The following is a 20126-nucleotide window of genomic DNA, read 5'->3' as shown; positions in this document are numbered from 1 at the left end:
AGATGTTTAAAGAGTATATCTTGCAAGGAGATGCCCTAAATCTGCAATCAAGACAGAGTTCTCTGTCCATCCTGACCAAAAGCCTGAAAGAGCCATCCTGGCTATGACCAGAGATTGCTTTTGGAGCATCCCAAGGGACATTTGACAAAGCTTTTACAAACTGCCTTCAGGGGTGTCAAGAGGAGATGATAAAGTCACAGACTATGCCATGGTCACGGCACCTCTTGCAGCCACACTTTGGCATTTAGATGGCTAACAAGGATAACAAGGGTCTGTTCTTTACTTGTGAATTGAAAAGGGTTCAGTCTTCTCAAGCTGACAAAGAAAAGGATGATTCATCGACAGTTCATTTTTCCACCCAATTTGTTACTTGTTATTTTTAATGAGCTTTCGAAAGCAAGCAAAAACATCAAGAGGAGATTAATTTCTGTATAATAAGAAAACACAACAAAACTCCAAGCACAAGAGCTGAAAGTTTAGAGCTTTTAGTAGCTGACAGAATAAAGAGAATGAAGAAAGACTGAATCATCCTAAAAGGTAGTGGAAGGAAATTGGTTTCTTTTTGTTTTGGAAATGCAACAGTCCTCTTGATATGGTTACAGCCAAGGCTCTGAAGGATAAAATTACTTTACCTCGCCTCTGCTCAAGGCTGTGCACTCATAAACTCTTCCAGCAGGTGCCTTGAGCTGTTTTGCACAGGTTTGTCCTTGCAACTCTTCTGCATGACAAGGTGACAGCTCCAACTGCTGCACATAATGGCTTAGAAAGAGTTGTCACACAGAGAAACCTTCCCTGGACTCCAGGAAAAAATCTGCTCCTGGCTTCAACGTTCCCTTGATGTAGCTCAATATTTAAGAAGGCCACCTGATTACACCAAAAATCAGTATGTTTTTTTTCATGGATTTCCAGGTTTGGGAAGAAGTACCAGTGCTGGAAATCCCAAGTGGGCAGCAGCCTGAAGACATATGGGGTTTTTTTTTGTCTGGACTTTGTCCATTATCATAAAATTAGAGGCCTATAGCCAATTGAAAGGTTTCTGTCATGTTGAGATGTATTTCTCTTTCCTTCCTTCTGTCCTACACCATCCTTGGTGTTTCTAGCTCTCAGATATAGACCTTCTACCCCCTTATGCTCTAATCAGTTTTTCAGTACACATGAACAATTCAAGTCCTCTAAAAGACAAGGCACCCCAAATCAATAATTAATAGTTGTCTGAGTGTCAAAATGCAGACATGGGAGTAAGTTTATATTGGATATTTGAAAGAAATTCTTTACTGTGAGGGTGGTGAGGCCCTGGCACAGGTTGCCAAGAGAAGCTATGGATACCCCATCCCTGGAAGTGTCCAAGACCAGGTTGGACAGGGCTCTGAGCAACCTGGTCTAGTGGAAGGTGTCCCTACCCATGGCAGGGTATTGGAATGAGATGATCTTTACTGACCCTTCCAATGCAAACCATTCTATGGCTGTAGGAAATCACAGCCAACCTGGAAGGATCTGACTGACAAATATGGGCCAGGTGATTCCTTCCAGAATGGCAGTATTATTCTTGGAAGTACACACAAGTGTACCTGTAGGCATGCAAAACCCCATGGAATGAAAGAACAGGAGGAAAAATTGTGTTTGCTGATATCAAATATTGGGGATTTTTGGTGGTGTTAGTGCATTTAGTTTATCTGAAAGCAAAGTTAATATTAGTAACATTAATAATAATGTGGTAAGTGAATATGGGAATCTGAGGCCACACCATAATGCATTTATTCATACAAAAAACTAAAAAGAAATTATGCCATTCAATCACTCCAGCCCATGGGAAGCATGATGAGAGAAGGTGACTTTGATAAGCCTGTATCAAATTTAGTGTAAACCACCATAGTTACTGTAGTTTCAGTGAAAATTTTACACCACTGGCAATGTAATTCAGAGTGTAAACCCTAATTCCCAAGAATCAAGACATCCAACAGGATTTTTCTCACCATGTCAGGATCTAGACAACAAGTAAGACTGGATAAAACTCGTGAGACTCAACTGCTCACTCACAGAAGATGCACCATAAAGTCAGGTAATTACAGACAATTGTGCAGCATCTTATTCCTGTGCTTGTTAATGTGAAAGAAAAGCTGCTAGAAAAAGGCAATATATTTGTATTTATCTTTTCAGTGGGTGTCATCTCAAGTCTGCCTCACTCCAGTCCTTTTCTTTCCAAGAAAAGAGTAATTTATAGGATCATAACAACACAGAAAATTAGTGACTGGAAGGATTCTGCTATAAATTAGTAGGTGTACCTTAGAAGGTGTGTGTGCTCACACCATCACATCCCCACTCAACTGTCCTATGTTGTTACCTTTAGCCATTTATTCTATATATACCATTAATAAATCTATAAATAAACTCTATACATGCCCTGTGACTTGTCTTTCCCCCAATTCTTATACATTTATTTCCCCTTCTACTTATTCTTTTATTTGCCCTGCCTTGTTAAATATTCATCTGCCCTTTGGAGAGCACCAACTCCACCAGAGGGATGACTGTTTTCTCCTTGTACAGCAGCTCTATTCTGGACATGGTTTTATATTCCCTCTGTGTCTCACATTAACTCATGTAGCCTCTTATTTTGATGTTTTCACAAGATGATTGAAGTAGTTTAACAGCACGTGGTTTTTGCAAAGGGAAAGAAAGGTGAGAAGAACAGAAATAATGAAGATGGAACAGGGAAAAGGGAGCTATCCCAAAGCAAGGTTCCCTTGTTGGCAGCAAGGTTAGCTCAGCTCCCTGTGGGACTTCACTCTATGTCTTTGACTGCCATTTTTCCATTTGCCTTCCTTAAATTCCCTGGAAGGAACATTTCTCTCATGCTGGGTCCAGAAGCACTGTAGTGATCCCATTGCTTCCCATCTGGGACCTAAAATCTTGATGTTAACTGTATTTTCTGTTATCCATTCACTATCTTCCACCCAGAAGACTTTAAAGCAGGGCAAAAATGTCCTTAGGAGAGGGTGGAAAATGAGTTTCTGTATAACCAGAAAAAATAAAAAAACTCCAAGCACAAAAGCTGAAAGTTTAGAGCTTTTAAAAGCTGACCCTATAAACAGAATGAAGAAAGACTGAATCATCCTAAAAGGCAGTGGAAGCAAACTGTTTGTTTGAGGGTTTTTGTTTTTTGGTGCTTTTTTTCTTTTTTTTTGGTTTTGTTTTGGAAAAGCAACAATCTACCTGAAATGGTTACAGCCCAGGCTCTGGAAGGATAAAATTACTTTATCTCACCTCTGCTCAAGGCTGTGCACTCATAACCTCTTCCAGCAGATGCCTTGTGCTGTTCTGCACAGGTTTGTCCTTGCAACCCTTCTGCATGGGTTTTTTGGGTAATAAGTCTATTTCCAAGTGGTGTTTGGAAATCAAGAGGCATTTTCTGGGCATCTGAGTCCTCTTAGGGGGCTGAGCGTTGTGGGGTCACTGTGCCAAAGACACTGGCTTGGGGAATACCTGGTCATGATGCCTACCTGGCTGCTTTATCCTTTGTGTACCACCCTCATTCCAGGCATGTGAAAAGACACAGAATTGAGTGCAGGAAAAGCAAAATCACAGATGGAGGCACCTCAGGAGCTCATGAGCCTTTGAGGTCCTGTTTCAGCTCAGACAATCTTTCCAGGGTAGATCAGGGACAAAGCTGGGGGATCTAACCCTAGACCCTGGTTAGGGTTCCTAGGTCCTAACTAAAGGATTTTGTCCCTGGCTGGTGCCCCTGATGCCAGAGAGCTTTGGTAGGAATTGTGCTTGCAAATAAAATCCCCCTCCTCTTCTCCCAGCTGCACAGTCCATCCCCAAAATATCCAATGAGCACCTTTGCTGGTGCAGAGTGGTTGTTGCCTTCCACCCCAATAACTGCTGAAGGATCTCTTTATTCACAGCTTAAGAAGCACTTGGGATTTTGTGAGGATGACCAACACCACACAAATGCACATTATAATTATTGTCATTCAGACTGGAATCAGCTCTGCAGTGTTTTACGGTGGGTTTTTTTTAATATAATTTTTCTGTGTAGGAGGGCTGTTTAATAAAAGAATATATTCCATTATGTGGCAAAGTTAAAATTTTATATTTTTTTTTCCTTTTTATTCTTTGTGTCCTGTCACTGGTAAAACACTTTTCTCCTGTAGACACTAAGACTTATTCTACATGTCATTTGTGAGAGCTGTGGCTCACCAGGATGGGGTGCATCATTTCTAATTACAGATGAACAAGACCTTTCCAGCCTAAAAACTTTTCAATATATGTATAAATTTTTAAGGAAACTTTTTGAGAGTTTCGTGGAAGACCTATATTTTCCTTCTGGGCTGTTCAGAATGTGCTTCTTTCGGAAATAGCTTAGCAAAATGTTAAACTGCATTTTCCTGATGTTGTATAGCCTAATGGGACCGGTAGTTTTAGCCCCATTTTCACCAATAAAATAATCTCCTCAGAGGATTGTGTTTCCACTAAGTAACTGTGCTGACTTCCCACCAGCCAAGAAATGTGTTGTGTCATGGACATTACATTAACTTGTAATTATCATGTAATTATTATGAGCAGGAAGCCTGGCCTAGGAGAGTGGGGGAAATGTGAATGTTTCTGTTTTAACTACAGCTCCCACAAGACCAAGTGCTGCTGTGAGAAAACAAAACTGAACGTTGACATGACTCAAAACAAAACCTTTCAGCAACCCAAATGGAAAGGTTTTGATTTCAGGCATGTCGAAACATTTCTCTTCAGCTGAAAATGTCAAAAAGAGCATTTGACATCTGTTGTGTTTTGACCTTTCCAAATTGAATTTCTTTGTCGCTCCCTCGTCCATTCTGCAGAAAGAAAAACACACATTTCTTTTGTCCTGATGTTGAGGGAAAACACAAAATAGAAATATCCAGAGGATTTGCCATGAAGGGACATTTTTCAGTTTCACTTAGCTCTTTATAAGGAAGCTTAGGCTGAAATAAAATACCCCTTTCTCCTTCAGGACTCGTACTGAGCTGAGCCCTGCAGCCTGGAGCAGAGGATAAAGCAGCAAGTGTGATCCCAGGGGAATGCAAATCTTTCCTGGGCACCCCAAGCTCCTTCATAAATAACTTTGCTCCCACCCTCTATGTTACTGCAGCACCTGTACAGATTATATATATTCCTTCTTTTCAGTCTTTTCCTTGCTGCTATCTCCCGTGACACGTTGTCTGGTTTGTTCTTTGTATATCTAGTATGAAATCGAATAAATGTCCTATAAGTTACTTTCATCTCAGCATCTTCATTATTTTCATGTCAGAAGTGTCTCAGCAAGGGAAATTCAAGTTTGGGTGAGCTCACAGACATTTCTTTTCACTCATAAGACATGAGCAAACCATCTGGCACAGTTAAACCACTCAGCATGATCCCTAAAACAAAGACAAATGCTGCCGCTGTTGTTTCATTGTTTAAAATAGACGTTTTTGGAGCACGGATTATTTCAGCTCAAACCTTCCAGCTCTTTTCTATTATACCCATACATATTGATACATGCCCCTGGATGTCTCCATATAGCCCTAGGAAATTGTCTCTTTATAAATGATGCACATTAAATATATATAGCAACTATTCCTGTGGAGTGTGTCTTAATTCTAAAATCCATTTAGGATAGCAGTGAAATTAAATTAAATATCAGCACCCAATGGTTTTCTACTGTAGACTCAAATAAGATGTGTCATAGAAACATGAAATGGTCCTTTAGGATCCTCCAGTTCCAACCCCCTGGCCGTGGGCAGGGACAACTTCCACTAGACCAGGTTGCTCCCAGCCCCATCCAACCTGGCCTTGAACACTTCCAGGGATGGGGAGTCACCATTCCTACATCTCATCAGGTTGAACGTGGCTGTTTGAGACCTTGTCCATGAGCAATAAAGGTGCCCATGGCAGGACAGAGGTCTTGAACCATCCTGAGGAAGAAACAGTTGAAGCACAAATGGCTGGGGAAAAGCTTGAGCTCAGTTTTCCCTGGACTTTTTTCACACAGGAATTTTCGATGATACTTTATGTTCTCCAGTCCAACTAAATCCCAGAGATGGGAGGTTTGGTGGCATGTGACGAATAGTCCTTCTTTGTAGCAGCCTGGGAAAGGGGAAGTGTCCTCTTCGTAAAATGTTGTGTTTCATTCAGCAAATTACTCTGTCCTTAATGGGGACTTGCAAGAAAGGATGATCCCAGGGAAACAGTGGAAACAAGCTGGAGCTGAAGTTGCATGGATGTGTATTTTCCAGTGGAAAACAACTTCTTACTTATGATTTCAGAAGGGTTGAAACCCACCACTCCAGGCTGTAACCCACCCTACCAGCACTGATGATAAGGAAAATGATCTCTAAATACAGAAAGGCCATTTACTGATTGCACCTAGGTTTCCTCCCTGTTTTTCTGGAACAACTGGAACTGATCACTGGGTGGAAGAAATTTGCTTATCTAGACTGATAATCCCTTGTGGTGTGCAGTCACATTCATGGAGCAGACTGACTGGTGTCAATGGAACCATTTCCATGAATCAGGGATTTTACCATCAGGCCACAACACCAGTTTCCAAGAACTGAAGGAACATCTTTCCTCTTTATCTCTAAGTCTAAGGAAATACATGGTGTCACTAAAAAGCACTGGCACCTTTTCACATGTGATCCACAACTGCGTAACAATCACAGCAATTCCCTTTTTTATACCAAGTGGTGCTAATATGGATTGGAAAACCAAAGGGGTTATATGGATTTACTGGTTCCCACACACCCATCACAGGCTCATCATTCAACAAATTCTGCCTTTTAAATATGGCCACTGTTTGCAATTAATAACACAAAAAAATTCAATTCCATTTTCCTCCTCTTCTCTTGGACAATACTAAAGAGAAGGATTTTATCACCTGCACTGTCCATAATATCCTGTACTGGATGTGATTGTCCAAACAGTCCATCCCTACTACCAAACTATCTGACATCTATGACTACCATTATCTCCCATGAAAGATCCATAAGGAAAAGAAAATGTATTCAAGATAAGAACATGTTCTAAAGCATTGATAAATTTTTATTGGTTTGCAAAACTCCAGGGATCCTGGATGGAGGCAGTTATGGAAAAAAGGACTCAGTTATTGCAATGCAGGCTCTGCAAAGTCAAAGGTAGCTGTACATGCCAAGAGCTAGATGGGAATTTGAAGTTTTTCTTCTGATGCTCCTCTGGGAAAATGGTTTGTGCCCATAATTTGAGGAGCAGATTCCTTCTTCCTTAGTGCCAAGGTTGCTTTGAGGCTTTGCATATAGCAAAAACTGGTACTTCCCATAAGCAGAGATTGTACAAAGCCTTCATGGATGAGTGAAGGGCTCCAACAAAACTCAAACATTTTAAAAAAGAGTGTATAAGAGGTGGAAGCAGGGCCAGATCAGGTCACCCAAGACAGAGACGTGGTAAAGCTTTCCAAATGTCATCCCTACATGCTCAGTAGTCAGCGTGGATTCATGAAGATGAAACTGTGTCTGACCAAAGCTTTCTGCAAGGAAATGACCAGCTCAGTGGGTGAGAGAAGAGCAGTGATTTTTTTTGATAATTTAACAAGGCTTTTGACACTATTTGCCACAACATCCTCATTTTCAAGCTGATTAAGTACAGATTAGACAAGCAGACAGTGAGTTGGATTGAAAACTAACTGAATTGCTGGACTGGAAGGGTCCCAGTTGGTGGGATGAAGTCCAGCTGGAGATCAGGCACAAGTGGTGAGCAGCAGAGGCTGAGACCAACAAAGTAACACCATTATCAGTGATCTGGTTGATGGGACAGGCCACTCTTTCAGCATGTTTGCACGTGATGCAAAACTCTGAGGAGTGGCTGATACCTCAAATGGTTGTGTTGCTTTCACATTTATGTTGATAGGCTGGAAAAATGGTCAGAGGGGAAAGTTGTGAGTTCAGCAGAGGTGAAGGTGAAGTCCTGCGTCTGGGAAGGAACAGCCATAGAGTCACTGAAGGCCAGGTAGGTGATTAAGAGATTGTTGATGATTAAGACGTTGCATATAAGAAACTGAAAGACCTGTGACTGTTCAACCTGGAGGAGACAAAGTTCTTAGGGGATCTTAGCACTGTCTATAAACATGTGATGGGGGAATGAAGAAGTTGAAGCTCAGTTTTTCTCAGAGTTGCCCAATGACTGGACAGGACATAAGGGACACAAACTGAAGCACATCAAATTGTTCAAACACAAGAAAAGTTTTTTACTATCAGGATGGTTGAACACTGAAACAGGTTGTCCAGAGAGGCTGAGTCTCCATCTCTGGAGATATTTGAAGAACTATTGGACCTGATGTCGCACAAACCTATAGGGGCTGCCTCTGCTCTGAACAGGGGAGGTGGAATGGATGCTCTCTAGAGATCCCTTCCAACCTCAATGGTTCTGTGATTATGAGGGTTGCAGAATTTATCCCAAATGGACTGCACTGTCACCAAAACATTTTCTAGTATTGATGGAAGAGTTTTCCTGCAGCACAGAAAGGTTCCCTTCAATAATATTATCTCTATATTATCTCTCAGGGGATGCAGAAGAAAGTTTTGGCCATTTAAAACGTGCTTACAGGAAATGGAGCAGTGCTTAAGGATTCTGTTACCATCAGCTTGGCTGTGTGCTGCAGTTCCACTTGCCTTCTCCAGGCATCTGCTCCTGTGTGATTGCATTTTTATTCTTTTTCAAAAGGGCAGATGGTATTTTTTTTTCCCTGTGTGCATAATTAAACAAACACAAAACAAACTCATCTAAAGATACTAATTAATTCCTTTTCCTAATAGATTGCAGGCAGTCTATTAATATTACTCACTCCTGGGACTAAGAGTCTGCCAGCAGAGCTTCCTTGTCTTGCTGCTTTTCCTTCTCCCATGGTGAGACTAGTGAAGTGATCCACCACTTCCCTTTAAACACAGTCATACTGGAAGTAGCTGTAGCTAGTCCTGGGTTGGTTTTGGTGTTAGAATGCCCATCCTTTACTTCATTTGTTAAATGCTGTTTAAATTGGGTTCCCTCATCATCCTTTCTAGCTTTGATAATTGGTATCTGAGTGGCCATAAAGCTGCTTGGGTGAGGTAACGGCTGGGGACTGGGTCATTCCTGGTTCTACACACATTTACATCCAGTTTGGGCTCTCTGGTATTCTTGGAAAGGGTGTGACAAAGGAAAAGAATTTAATTGTTCTGTTTTTAATATGTATCTACATGTACACATTAAAAAAATGGTGAGATCAAAAATGCCGTTGGATGGCACCAAGTGATTGTCAGCTCTATTATAATTACCCAATTAAAGAGGTGATAATGAACCCAGACTTGAAATGCTGGAGGGAGAAAAGGAGGGTGTCACCGGGAACTCAACATTTGTTTTATCCTAAATCTTTATTGTAAAGTAATCACCTGTCAGGAAGTCTGCTGAGGAGGGAGCAGCTACGCAGCGCGGTGCTGTGATCACAGAAACAGGGTGGGAACAAAAGCAGCAGTGACAGATTCAGGTAAGGCAGTCTCCAACCCTGGAAACCTGAGCTGCCCAAGGGCTTTTTAAGGAACCAACCTGGGGACAAGTGCTCAGCCTGAGCTGAGGACATTAAGTGGAAGCTGTGCTCTCTCCAGATATAAAGTTGTTTTAGTGCTTAGAAGATGGGTCGTATTTTCATTGTGCTGGACCAAAAAATAATCCCTGAGCTGCATGTTCACACATTCTGCCATAGCAGCTCTGCTGAAAAGAATGTGGGGTAGGTGCTCATTTGTGACCATCTACCATTAGTTCTGAAGAGAATCTGGGGTAGATGGTCACCTCAGCAGCCCGAGGTGTTAAGAGGTTACTGGTTTGAACTGGTATAAACGGAGCCAAAAGGTCATGGGAAGTCATCTCCTCTTTTTACTTGGCATTTCTTAGACCAAATGTAGATCCATGGACCTGTTGGAGCGAATCTAGATGAAGGTTGTGAAGACCCTCCAAGGGCTGGAGCCTTTCTACTCTGGAGACAGCCTGGGAGAGCTGGGGGTGTTCAGCCTGGAGAAGAGAACGCTCTGGGGAGATCTTAGAGCCTCTTCCAGTTCCTGAAAGGACTCCAAGAGAGCTGGGGAAGAGCATGGAGTGACAGGACAAGGGGCAACGGCTTCAAATTGACAGAGGGAAGGTTGAGATTAGATATCAGGAAGAAATTCCTTCCTGTGAGGGTGGTGAGGCCCTGGCACAGGGCCCCATCCCTGGAAGTGTTCAGGGCCAGAATGGATGGGGCTCTGAGTGACCTGGTCTAGTGGAAGGTGTCCCTGCCCATGGCAGAGGGATTAGAACTAAATGATCTTTTAGATCACTTTCACCCCAAACTATTCTATGATTCTATGATTCCATTTTAAGACACACGGATGATCTTTAAGACGCCTTTCAACCCAAACCCAGGATTTTTTCCTCTTTCAATATTTCGGGATCTCAACACCCACTTTAGTATTCAAACAAATATTTAACCTCAAAAGCAGCCAGTCCTTAATCCTTCCCCAGACTGATCCTTCTGGAAGTTTATTTCTGTGAGGACATTTTACTTTTGGGACTACAAATCCCATCAGTCTTCATTGCTGCCCCAATAAGGAGTGTGGTGGTGCTGGACTTCAGAGGCCCACATGAACAGCCAGACAAACCAGATGAATGCTCCCTTCTGAGAGACAGGGAGGAAGGCCTCTTATTAAATTCTTTCAGCTTTTAATGCGTGCAAAAATGTGTTTCTTTTCATATGATCCTCATTGCTGGATTTCAGTCGTGTTCAAAGATGACAAAATGAAAAAGATCAAATGATAAATCAAAACAAGAGTAACACAAAAGCCTGAGGGATACAGAGCTGACAACAGATGATCACAGAAGAAAGTGATAAAATTCTTGCTTATTCCAGAAAAGCCATCCTTAACTAAGAAATATTTCCTAGATATGTGTGAAGATGACAGAAAAATTTTAGATTGATCATTTCTACTGGATAGTGTAGGACCAAAAATTCAGTTTATTAGAATTCTAACCAACCTGTTCATCATTTTCAAGGCTGATTAGTCTTAATGTACATATATAAATATTTTAAAATGCATCGAACAAGGCGAAGACCCATCAACTAACAAATCAATTTCTTATTAGGTTACACCAGAAAATAGAGTGTCCAGAAGTGTGTGCTGTTTGTAAATATTAGGTGCATCAATCTTGGTTCTTTCAAACAATCAATTTCCCTGTGAAAGGAAGACAAACATTAAAAAGAAAGAGGAGGAAAAAAAATAAAAAAACCCCTGAATACAGCAATATCATAGCAGGCTAAATCTAAATCATTGCTCTTCCACTGTGAAGAATAAAGATAACCCCCTTTTTTAAAAAAAAATTATTAATTTTTTTATTTTTTTTTTATTTTTATAGGAGCTGCTGTTGTAGCCCATTGCAATGACAACTGGCTTAAAAGTGTTAAGAGGAAAAGATAAATCACTTCTGAAACTTGTTTTGAAGTGGGTTAGTTAATCCAAGGAGCCTTGCAACACTCACTGCAGTTATTTCCTGCATGATGGATTGGCTTTAGCTCATCTCTGCTCCCTTGAGGGACTTCTTCAGCTCTCATGAGGGCACTAGAGGAATATCCTAAGAGGGAAGGAGGGTCTACTCGAGCAATCTGGGAGGTGGCCAAGCAGAGATGGTGGGGGTGGACAGTCTCCTTGGGAGCCTTGAGTACACCCTGGGGCTGTGCTGACCTCTCCTTTTAAGGGCAGTGTGTGATATGAGCTGGAGCACATCACAGCAAACCAATCTTTCTCTCATCCAAAAAGAGAACTCATGTGTCCAGTTGTGGCACAGCTGTTTGTGGCAGAAACCACCAGAAGTGACTCCCTGGGTTGTGCAGGTGAAGACAGGTGGGCACCTTGCAGCTCTGTGGGGGCCAAGAGCACCTGATCTGGCTGGTGTGTTCCCAGGGCTAAGAAAAACCATCTCAGGGACATCCTACAACCACCACCTCAGCATGGTGCTCTTCCTTTGTTACTGAATCCCTTCTCAGCTTGAGGAATCCCTGTGTGGTGGTTAATATGGGAGCATTGTCTCCAGCTATGAATCCAGCTAAAATGCTGTTTCTTTTGGATCTCTGCACCCAGCTTTGTGTAGACACAATGCCCTAGGGCCCAAGTTCTCTTTGATGGCTGTGACATCTCGTTGAAAAGAGCCAAGGACCAGTCTGAAGTCCTCAGACCAACTGGCATTGACTGGATTGTGTCCTTGTGGCTGAGGGTATCTAAATGTTCAAACTTGTTCCCTCTTATTTAGTTCCACTTCCACATCAGTGGAGTCCCTCCTGGTCTAGGAGGGAGGATCTTTGTTTCCAGCCAGTGAGATCCATGAGATCTTCATGCACCACAGTGATGGTGTGTTGGGAAAACATACAGAATTACTGAGAGAAGCTGAAAGGTGCCTGACAGCTGTATTTTGCTTTCATGAGGCCATTGTCATGTTTCTTCACTGCCACTCAACTTCTAGCCATTCCTCTTGCAAATAGAGTCATGAAGGTCCTGTGCAGAGCATGGCAGCAACTCTGGGGCCTTCAAAATGCCCACTGCACTTTGAAAACTTGAACCAGGACAATAAGAACCAAAGCAGGGAGGATTAACAGGCAAAGAAAGGCAGGGTGTGGCACTGCAAAGGGCATAGAATCATAGAATCATAATGGCTGGAAAAGACCTCCAAGATCATCAAGTCCAACCTTGGCTTCTTGAAGTTGCCAGCTTGTGTCCACCCACACACAAGAATATTCCTGATTTTCAATGAAAAACCACAGTGTATTTGTCCACCCACATGCACACACACATTACTGTACATTTTATCCAATGCAAGGTGTAATTTATTAAAAAGGTATATATATTAAAGAGTTTTGCTTTCTGTAAGGGTTTGGGAAAGGGCAAACGTTACTGCTTGTCTTTAGTGAAACAAATTAATTTGAACACTACAGTTAACCAGGACCATCAGTTCAGATCAGGTATGTACTGCTGCAGTGATGAATGACTTAATCTAAATGACACAGGTGTGCTAAACAAGGGATAAAGCCCAAACAGCAGATCAGTAATTGCATCTCTACATTAAAACTGAATTATCCCTCAGCGGCAGCTCCTACTACTTTTGCCTAGTTGAGTCTTAAAATCCTCACTCTGGGACCCCCACAAGCTCATACAATTGATGTGGCTGAAGATGCTGCACAGAAAGTAGCAGAGCTCGGTGCACAGGGGCAGAAATCAAGGAATGAGTAGGGACATAACACTCCATGAGGAAAAGCTCCGAGTCCAAAGGAAGAGTGATCCCAATGTAGCTACGACCAAGAAGAGCTGATGCCTTTGCTTTCTTGGTCTCGGTATTCCTCCAGGATGTTTGCTGGAATTTAAACCTGTTTTATATTATACTCTACTGTTCCCTTGGCACAGCCCCCGAAATAGCCTTTGTGAGAGTGAAGGAGTGAGAACTGCAGTGCCCTGCAGCCTGGGGGATGGAACCTTTGCCCTGCAGTTCAAATCTATGGTTAAGTTGTCGTTGTCTTTTTTTTTTTCTATTTCTTCTATTCTGCACTTCACTGAGCCAGGTAATACATGCCTTTTCAAGTCTTTGCACACCAACCCAACCAATTGTCAGGTCATTTCTTCTTCTTCTTGGACCATCTTCCTTTTATATCACTACATATCATGCTTCCCATTCATATGTCCCATTGCAGTGTTAAACCTTGCTAATGTGGTCCCAAATTTCCTTCTCATGTTTTTTTTTTTCTTCAGCTGAATCCCACTCCTTATTTCCAGTTGATATTTCTAATCTCTTCCCTTGTTATTTCTCTGCCCTTACTGCTGCTCCTCACTTTGGTTATTAGCAGTACCTGTTATTTTCTTTAGTATGAACAGAGCAGAGACCAAATCTGCTGCTCTCCACACTGCCATCATGTCCAGGATATCTCCTTTTAACTCCAGTCTTAGGTGACAGACACTGCCTTTTGTTTACAGCCCCATAGCCATGGTAGTGCCTCCCCATGAGTTAATTCAATGAGTTTTGCTTCAAGTAAGATTTCCCAGGAGATTCTGGGAAGTGCCTCTGGAACTGTGTCAATACGAATAGATGCCCGTTCATCCAGATGAACACGATGTTGTAACAACCATGGGCATCTTGTACTGTCTTGGGGGGAAATGTGTCTGCAGCAGCTTGGGCTGAGCTTCAGATGGAACTGGGGAACCATGCACTAATTAGCTAATTGGCTGAAGGACCCTGTATTGTAGTGGCTGGATTCAGTTTATAAACTGACACTAATTTTGTAGGGGAAAAAAAAATTACAAAGCTTTGCAAAGCCACAGACCTTGTTAATCCCAATTTTGCCTTCACTTAGCCCAGCATTGTATGGACAAGAGGCTGACTGTGGTTACTTTGTACTGAGGAATATTGTTCAAGCATAAAATCAGGAGTGAAGTCTGAATCGTGTCTTTCTCTCATGCTCTGCCGTGACTTCAGTTTGCTTTGTTGTGAAAAGGCAGAGTGAGTCACTGGCTCAAACAGAGGCAGCACAAGTATCCCTTTTTTTACACCAGAAAAGCACATGTTTTTGGAGACAGAGAGAGAGAGAGAAATCTACACACAGCCAAGGGATTTGTGGGTGACCTGTGCAAGCTGAGTCCCAGCCCAGCCAGAAACTGCTGGTTGTCGCCTTGCAACACAGTGACCCACCCACTCTGAGGTGAGCTGCTCCTCCAGTCAAGCACATCTTCTCATCTCTTCCAACAGCAGGAAGTTGTTTGAGGGGAGGTTTAGGTGGGATATTAGGAACAGGTTCTTCACCCAGAGGGTGGTGGGGGCACTGGAATGGGCTCTTCATGGAAATGGTCACAGCACCAAGGCTACCAGAGCTTGAGGAGCGTATGGACAACGCTCTCAGGCACAGGGTGGGATTGTTGAAGTGTCTTGTGCAGGGCCAGGAGTTGGACTCCATGATCCCTGTGGGTCCCTTCCAACTCAGGACAGCCAGTGATTCTTTTTGGCTTTACTCCTTCTACAACACACACACACACACAGTTCTCATAAAGAACTTTTCAGAGTAATTAAGACATATTCAGGTTATTACTGTTCAGCTCTGAACTTTTGGGTAAAAATAAATAATTCTTGACATATGGGAAGAAAAACTTTGGAGCTGTTCTGGCATTTGGGTTTTTGAGATGTTTTTCTGATAGCATGATGCAGAGTGGGGGGGGCTTCTGTAGTGTGAAGCAGAATAAAGATCACAATAATGAGGGCATGAAATTAGCTTGGCAGTATGAACTCTGTGATACTGTGTAGGATTTTCAATTAGGATGAATTAAATTGTTGCCAAAGTCAGAATGGATATAAGGATTGAATAGGGCAGGAGGGAGGAAAAAGGTGAGCCTTAAAGACATAGGAGATAATGGCTTAGAGAATTTTCTGTGCTTAGGGAATAGCTCATTCATCTGGAAAAGTGTAGAAAGAATCATGAAAATTACCTAGGAAATAAAATATGTGTATATATAGTGAGGGTGAGAATTTAAAGTGATGTCAGGGAAATAGCAGCAAGAAGAATAAGTGATGATTAGAGCCTCTCTTATTCTGCAGACCTGCCAATACTGCATCTTCCAAAGGCACAGTGATAATTTACGCCATTGAAAAATATAAAGGGCCAGATTTCTTCTGTGTGTAATGCCAGGAAGGGTCAAACACGGCTGGGTATTAATGCTCTTCTGAATGGTTTAGTCTCTGTAATTCTGTACACAAGATGTCTGTAGTATTTAATCAGAGTGTAGGATCAAGCTGATTATGTCTCATTTTATTTATGGCAAATTTCAGTAATGCCATTCAAACTGTGAGTTTTTGTGCACAGTAAAAGAGCAATGATTTGCCCTGAATATCCCTTCATTCACTAAGAGTCTGATTTTTTTGAGATACAGTCCTTCAAGGGTTACAAACATCGTGCACCTTCCAAAAGCTGAGGTTCCAAAAGATCTCACCTTGCAAATCCATGCCATCCATCTCTTTCTGTCTCTTCAGATGTAAAACATACAGAAGTGCCTGAAAGGCTTTACAAGAAGTGCTTAGGCACCTGATTCCCACAGAAACACATTTGATGTTGAGTGCCACTCCCCTTCTGCATTTGCCCACTTTATCCTTCCTAAATAGATTATAATGAGTGATTTTAATATTCCAATCATGCAAATCTTCCCCCAAGATTTCAATAATGCCAGCAAGGCCTAATGTATACTCATAAATGAGCTACTCCAATTCCAGTTCTTGTTTATTACTCAGACTCCCAGCATCGCAGTATAGGCAATTAAAGAATTTCTTCTCTTCACATCCCTTGGTGCCTTGATTAATTTTGTTCTTGACATCTTAATTTCGAGCTAAATGAATGCTCATTCATTCCTCCCTCTCTGCCTTCCATTTTTCCTGGTTTAACACTCTCCTGACTACTCATCCTGACACCTTGAATACTCTCCTATGAAGATGGAGACCATCTTCACCACTGTGGCTTTATCTTCTCACCAAACAGGTCATTGCACATCTTACATGACAAGTGTCTTCCTTGCTCTACTTAAACCCGGAAGTGTTTCTTTTCCAGAGGTTTTTGCCTTTCTCTGCTTGTTGGAAACGAGACTTCAGGATAGAATATCCATCTGCAGTATCCAGGAACTCTTCAGCCACCTTCAATCCTTCATATAGATCATAAAGAGCGTCCATCACCAGCGGTGGGTATCTTGGGCACCATATCCCCGTTCACCCTTGCTGTAATAACCATGATGGGCTGGAGAAGAAAATGTCAAATGACTCCTTTGTCCCTGGGAAATTTAATTGCATTCTCAACACGGTGTCTCTGCCACCGTTGATGGGATTTGGGCGATCAAATGTAGACGCACAAGGGGTAAATTTCTCCACCTCCACATTTATAGTCAGAAGAGAGAAATAAGGCCTTCTGGGGAGAAACTAATCTGGGTTAGTGCAGATGAATCATGTCTGGGAAATGCCCATTGCTCTCCATGGACTAGGATAAATATTTCAGATGTGGTTTGCTGTAATTGAGACCTGTAAAACATTCCTGGGGTCATTTCTACTCCAGGAAATGGCACTGCAAACTGCATGTTAGGTGCTTGTCGTTTCACTTGGGATTCTCTGCTCTAAGATATGTCCAGGTCTGTGGATATGCATTCAGAGAGTGTATTATGTCAGGCACCACATAGAAACACAGTCATAGGCAGCTTGTTCTCTCGGGAATCCGTAATCTAAATGAAATCTTCTATTCCTGTCCCTTTTCTGGCCTGGTATAATGCAGAGTAACTTTTAAAACATTTAAAAACCTTCCTCCAGCTTTTGCAGGTCGTGACTGTTTCTCTGCCTGACCATTTGAGATATTGAAAGACTGAAGATATATCACAAGAAGGACGCACTAAGTGAAAAACAGATCATATTTCCACCACTGGCATGTAACAGCTTCACATATGTCCTTGTGCCAAATAGGGCTGTGCTCTTGCAGTATATCCAGGCATTCGGAGTTCCACTAGTAGAAACCTGTTGTGAGTTGTAGCTGTTGCCATTGAAGTTAAAAACAGTGCAGGGTGCTGGGATGGTGTAATGAGTGATCTACACAGAGAAGGAGCAGCTCCAGCAGCTCCACAGAGAAGAGGATCAGTGTGGGACGTGCTCTCAGTGCTGCCTGCCCTGTGTTATTGTCTCAAAAGTGGAAAGAACCAGGTTAAGCCACTGGTTTGTGTGTGTGGCAGAGATTTATGTGAGTTGCTGGTGTCCTGCTGAAAGATGTGCTTGTGGGAGAGCTGCAGCAGATTAGGTTGCCATCCTGGGGCTGTGATTTACTTTGAACTGGTTTAATTTGTGCAGGTGCTGGTTGGAAGTGCCCACAAAGTCTGCAGCCACAGCTCAGCTGAAAGGACAGCCAGATCACCCACAGCATCACACCATCCCAGAAGGGCTGGGGTTGGAAGGGAGCTCTGGAGATCCCCTAGTCCAACCCACCCAAAAAAGTAGGTTCAACTACATCCATGGTTCTTTGGAAACACCCCGTTTTTCCATCTGGATGTTTTCTTTAAGATAGGATTTAAAGATTTTTTTTTCAAGTTCTTTGTTTGGGGCAGAGCAGATGTCCCTGGAACCACCTCACAGAAATACAGCTGGTACAAGCAGAGGTTTTAAACTGTTTCAGCTGTGCAAATACAAACACGTCCACAATAATTTGTTCTTTGGACTTAACCTTTTCTATTTTATCCTAATTCAATGCTTAAACTTCCATAGATGATGTTCAAGCTGGAATCTGTCCTTTTTGCTCCAAGGAGCACAGGCTTGCAGATGAGTCTCTGGAGACTCAAGCCAAGCTCAGCTCATGATTTTTTTGGTCATGTGTCTGGGGTTGGAGATGTTAGAGCTTGTTTCAGTGAGGTGGGATAAATTCATCTAGCTTCCATCGTAGGATTTAGCTTGCAGATTAAAATTTCTAAATCTCAGTGTCTCCATGTATGTTTTTCTGTGTAAGTCGTGATTGTAAATTCCCAAGATAATCTATGTAAATCAGCATCCAGTTGTCTGAACGGGGTGGGGTCTAGTGCTGGTTTTGGTGGTCTGGGGTATCCTCCTGGCCTCCAGTGTGAACATCTCCCCTAAACCCAACTGCGTCTCTCAGTCCCTCTTGGGCACCTCTGATTCCCCACAGCATTTCAAATGGCAGTGCATATCCATGGTTTGTTGTTAAATTAAAATTCAACATTTATCTAGAAATCTCTTTTGCTAGCTCTATTTTTCTGCAAAAAGGGCAGTGATTTTTTTTTTCCCTGTTCCTTCTGTCTCTTGTCCCTCGTGCCTGTGTGGGGCTCATTAGAGCACTGACATTCCCGAGGTACTCAGACATCAGTCAGGGTCTGATCCTGGCTGGATCTATAAAGCATGAAGTTATTAGGGAGTCCTGTTATATCTGCATCTGTGTTCATGGAGGAAAAACCTCCTGGGACCAAGCACAGAGCAGTACTGCAACAGCTGAAGAGAGATTTTAATAAACATAGAGGAAAATCAATGTGGTCAAAGGGAACACTTGAGCCTTTCCTAAAGTGGTTCCTCCATCTTCACTGCCTTGGTAGGGTAACTGTGGAAGCTTCAAGGCTGTACCCTGGAAAACTCTTTTTAAAGCAATTAAGTCAAACTCTGCTACATGGTGTTAATTTAGAATTTCAATTAGTGCACACAATTTGCTATCAGCTCTGGCCAAGTCATTTTCTCAAACCAAAGCTGCCCCTTGCTTGACTGTTTGCTTGAACAATATGAAGATGGAAGCAATTTGTTCACATAATATGATTTAATATGATGACTAATGATTTTCAGGAGAAAGTATGGATTGGGTTTGTCAGGCTGATTATATCTGAAACATGACTGAGGAGGGGCCTGGCTCTTTCATCTGGCTTGATCAGTGCAGATCTGCAGGGCCTGAGCTGGTCCTTGGCATTTCCAGGGTAAACTCAAGGTGGCTTCACTAAACTAGTTAAGTGTAGGATGGGTTTAATTCTCTGAAGCAGTTTAAGTTCCTCTCCCAGGACCCTGTTCCTATTTGTATGAGGCAGCGATGACTGCACGGCTCGTTTCGGTATTCACGCCCTGACTGTGGAGACCCTGCGCCCATTTTGTCTTGCTTTGCCCTCCTAGGAGAACTGCTGGCTTTGCAAATCAATTCATCAAGAGACCGGGGCTTTTTGGTTGGGGTGGTTTTGGTTCAGCGTTGCAGGGTTGTCATTACATCAGTGGCTCTTGTCTCGGTCGTTGTGGGTGGGTGACCCTGCACCCTGCAGTGCCAAAGGAAAGCCTGTGCGTGGTGGCCAGAAGGTCACTTTTCTGAATACCCTTCCCTGCTCTCCCCCCAGGCCAGCAGTTTTACCACGATTCATGTAAATATTGACATTTGCCAGGGACTTGCCTTTGTGCTTTCATTCCCTGCTGAAAAGACTTGATGTTTTTCTTCTGAGTTCGCCCAGACTTTTTCCTTGCTCTTTTCTTTTTACCCAGCCTTTCTCTGAAGAGCCTGGAAGAAAGAAAACCTCTTTTGTAAAGGTTTTTTTCTTTTTTTTTCTTTTTTTTTTTTT

Source organism: Manacus candei, unplaced genomic scaffold, assembly GCF_025592945.1.
Source record: "Manacus candei isolate 608988 ecotype Guabito, Panama unplaced genomic scaffold, ASM2559294v1 h1tg000042l, whole genome shotgun sequence".
Classification (NCBI taxonomy): Eukaryota; Metazoa; Chordata; class Aves; order Passeriformes; family Pipridae; genus Manacus; species Manacus candei.
Note: the sequence above shows the minus strand (reverse complement) of the source record.